The sequence below is a fragment of the Brassica oleracea genome, chromosome C5, assembly GCF_000695525.1.
Source record: "Brassica oleracea var. oleracea cultivar TO1000 chromosome C5, BOL, whole genome shotgun sequence".
NCBI lineage: Eukaryota > Viridiplantae > Streptophyta > Magnoliopsida > Brassicales > Brassicaceae > Brassica > Brassica oleracea.
In genome coordinates, this window is record NC_027752.1 from 5,925,454 (window position 1) to 5,930,160 (window position 4,707).

Consider the following 4,707-nt stretch of genomic DNA (forward strand, 5'->3'; position numbering starts at 1 on the left):
GGCGCAAGTTGATAATGCTCACTAGTCTCCTAGATCAGCGGTTAGCATTTTTCTAGCAGTCCTAGCATGACAGATTAGATTCAGGACAGGATGGTCAAGGATGCTTGACTCATGCTAATTCTTAGGTTCATGTTCTAGTTAGAAAGGCTAACAAGCATTAATGTGTTCAATCAATCAATGAATATCACAACTTAGCAAATCTATAGTTGAGGCTAATCCCTCTAACATATATGAACCCTGAATCTAACAAGTGAACTACTCAGACATAGCTAAGCAATTCATGACACAAAATATAGATAAAAACTGCATAGAATAGAATGGATGAATCAATGGAGTTCCAATCACAAATATCTCTATGATTTTCTCTCCTTAAACTCTCTGCTGAAAATAAGAATACAATGATAGCCAAAAGCTCTCCTGCCTCCTAACACTTAGGCAAGTATATAACTATTAGGTTAAAAACTCGTCAGGGGTAATCTTGTAATTTGGTGAAGCCTTGGGTTTAAAGTCGGCTGGAACCAAGTCGCGCATCTCGCGTCTCGACATCGATCGATGGTACAGGATGTACATCGATCGATCATAATCTTCAATCGTTGAGGCTTCTCTTCTGCATCGATCGACGGCACTGGATGTGCGTCGAACGATTGCTTCTTCTTCGTATCGACCTCTAATGGTCAGCTCGGGTGAAATCTCTTTTAAGCTTCTAAATGCTCCATAATCATTACTTTTTACTCCAAGATACTCCTGAACCTGAAAACATACCTAATAGGATAGAATATATAATATATAGATAGTAAAATACTTATATACCATGGATGAAAATGGATCAAATCCATGGTATATCTGTTGTTAAATTTTTTTTCTGGTGTAGTAAAAATGTGTCAAGGGCGTTTTGAGTGAGATAAATTTCATAAGATGCCATCTGACTTGGTAAATATGGACGCAAAGAGCTAATTAATTTTGTTGTAGCCCATTCATATAGTTAATGGTTTTCAGTGCTGTTTAATAACAGAGAATGTTGACTTATGATAGAAAATCAACAGTGAAACTTGAAAGCTCGAATGTAAAAGGTAGTAAATTGTGAAGAGGCTTTTTATGAACGCTATTGTTGGGGCATATTAATTCACTCACTGAAGTGGCGGTTTTGTACTTGTTGAAGAGTTGAACCCGGGATTCAGGTTTTCAAAAACATTGTAATATGCAAACAAATCAGTGTTAATGAAGAAATGATTTTACATGTCAATCTAGAGGTTAACCATGATCCATTGAGTTGTTGCTCATGGTCATTGAAGGTGGACTTGATCTCACCAACAAACCCAATGATGTCTACAAAGCATACGGTTGAGGTTGCCTATATTTTTTATTGTAAGAGTTTGCATTGGCTAAAGATGATGCCCAGACAGCCCATGAAAATTTAACTTACATTCATAGTAAGTTGTCAAAGATGGAAAAGATAATTTACATTAAGATATCATGAAGAATATCTATTCAGGTTCACTTGAAAGCCGAGAATAACAACATCGCAAGGTTATAATGTTAAATGTGAGGAGGGAAAATGTTAGAATGTGGCTTAGTATGGCTTACCAAGTGGAACTCTTAGACCTGGTAGAGTGTCCGTGACAGGTTCAGGAAGCTGCAGCATCGCCGTGGTAGCTTGAGTACCATGGAAACCTCTCAGTTGATCTGATACTTCTTCAATACAGTTGGCGACCAAGCATTCCCTATAAATACTCTTCTGTCAGCCTTACACTGTTCAGTGATAATTCGGACTTCATTATCTACATATACAGAAAGTTATAAAAAATAAGAGTCTGCTTATAAATATCCATAAGTCTTATCTCGGAAAATTATATACCATGTTTAGCTGTTTGACGTCAGTGGTTTCCTTTGCGCTAGCCTCCTTAATGAATGTCCATATTTGATAGACTCACAAATGATGAAGTAAACCTCTGCCACAGTTGCAAAGAGATAGAAGAATGTTTAGAATCTCAAGATATAAACTGAATGTCGATAACCAAGATACAAAGTAAGAAAATTGACTCGAATATAGACCAAGAATATAGATCAAGCAGCAAGTGAGGCAAAGTGTTGTATCCAAACCACTCAAAACTCCATCTGCCTTCAAGATAAAGAGACTGGAAGGCTAGTAAAAACAGTTAATGGCATTGTGCTTTAAAACTTAAATTGGAGAACCTACGTGGTTGGTGTAAGAGTCGGCAGGCAGTCGGGTTGAGCCGCTCAGGAGACGTTATTCCCTGTATATCTGATCGGTGATCTTCCCTGTAACAACAGAGAAAAATAACAAAAATCGAAAATGGTTTCAGACACTAAAACAAAGAAAAATCAAAAACAACTTGAAGCTGTTTTCATTTCCATAATCGCAACTTGTGTGAATCTAAGGAAGCAATCCTAAGACTAAAGTCAACCTAGTCCTCACCAATTACTAAGCAAACAGGCAAATTTCAGTGCATATTTTAAAATTTTTGAATAAGTTTAGACGTGAAAAGTAAATAGAACCCGCCTTCAAGATTCGCCTGTAAGTGAGAAGTCGATGAACATTGATGGTGGCTGGAATGAGTGTTGCCTGAAAACGATTACAAAAAGTAATAATAATAAACAACTGGATTCGAATCATTTCGCAAAGAGAAAAAAAACATAATACCAAAAGCATAATTCTGATAAATATGAATCTAAACACCAGCGTGTGTTCAAAACAATGATGAACAGGACTTTAAATAACAGAATCACCTTAGCATCCAGAAGAAGCATAACTACTCCCATGAGGCTGCCACCATCTGGCTTCCCAAGACCTGAGCAGACGCAGCTCCACCGTGGATGAACAACGTCTGGACTTCAGATCAGCAAGAATTGTTCAGCACGAACACGAAGAACCCTTGATCTATCGAAGAAGACGATTATGAGAATGACGCGACCTTTTAGTTTTTGATTCAGGCCTTGATGAATTAAGTGGAATAAATCGTAGAGGCCATTAATCGTAATGAAATCATTGGAATAAATCGAAGAAATCCAGAGGCCTATTAATGCGAGGTGGATACGTTACGGTGAGAAGATGGATGCTTGAGTTTTCTGGGATATCGGTTGGCTGAATGTGAGAAGAGGAAGAAGAACCCTTGATTTGCTTTTGATTTCCAAAGCCCATCCGCAAATTGAAACCAAAATACGAACACACGTAGGCCTGGGAATATAAGTCTTTACCCGCGGGGGCCCGGCCTATTTGACCCGCCACTGGATGGGTGCGGGTCGAACAATTTGAAAAAATCTATTTGCGGGTGCGGGTTATGAGTATTTTATGCGGGGCTGGTTGGTAGATTTTGAATCGCGGGTACCCACCAACCCGCAATTTTTTGTTTTTTTTTGTTTTTTGTTTTTAAAATATATTTTTTTTGTAAAAAATTATATTTTTAAAGAAAATACTGGAATTTTAAAAAATAATAATCAAAATATTTAAAAATATATAAAATTTTAATTATAAATATATTATTTATATTATATTTTACAAAAATTAAATTAAATAAATATTTTTTAAAATAAAAATATAACCCGCAGGTCCCGCGGGTACCCGCAAAATTAAGCGGGGCAGGTGCGGGTACACATTTATTTGTTTGTGGGTTGTACGGGTCGGATTTTTTGACAAAAATTGTTTTTGCAATCCGCGGGTTGGCGGGTCAGCGGGACGGGCGCAACCCAGCCCTAAACACACGGCAAACCTCAGCATAAATCAAAGATGCTTTCAGAAAGTTTATGAGTCCACGTGGCAGATTTTGCCCTCCTCTTCTTGCTGATGTGGCAGCAGGAGAAAAGAGAAAACCTTTTTTTATTAGTATAGATATTATATATTTATCAATACATGTTTGTTAACAAAATATACACGTAATATATAATTAATAATAAATGTTATTATTATTATTAATCTCCTAGACTATATTTGCGAAGTGATTTTGCCGCATGTCCTTTCTAAAATCAACTAGGTGTTTTCCTGCACCATGTGCAGTAAGGAATTTTTTAAATCTAACTTATATTTAAAAATAAATTTTATTAAATATTATAGATTTTAATATTTTCTTACTAATATTTAATATAGATTTGATATATATTAAATCATTTTGTATGAAAACTAATAAAAATGATATAAAATTGTATAATTATCAAAAATTTAGCCTAAACAATATTTATAAAATTTGTAGGTATATAAAAAACTAATGATCTTACGATTAAATATTTAAATATTAAAAAAATTATAGAAATTTTTGAAAGCTTTAATAATACAAATTGTATAATTATGCAAAAATAATAATATTTCGAAATTTTAAATGTTATATATGAATATATTTATTTTATAGATGATGTATGAGCTATTACCATATTTAAAAAAAAATATCAATATTAAATGTAATATATGAATTATTACCACATTCTAATAAGTTTGCCAAAAATATAAATCAACATTAAATGAAATTATCCATATCATATTTTTTCAGAAGTCATGTCATCAATTTTAGTAGCCATGTCATATTTGTTTTGTGAAATTGATTGTAGAGAGGACATGTGGCAAAATCACTTCACGAATATAGTTTATGGGATTTCACATAACAAATATGACATGGCTACTGAAATTGATGACATGGCTTTCGGAAAAATATGACATGGATAATTTCATTTAATGTTGATTTATATTTTTGGCAAACT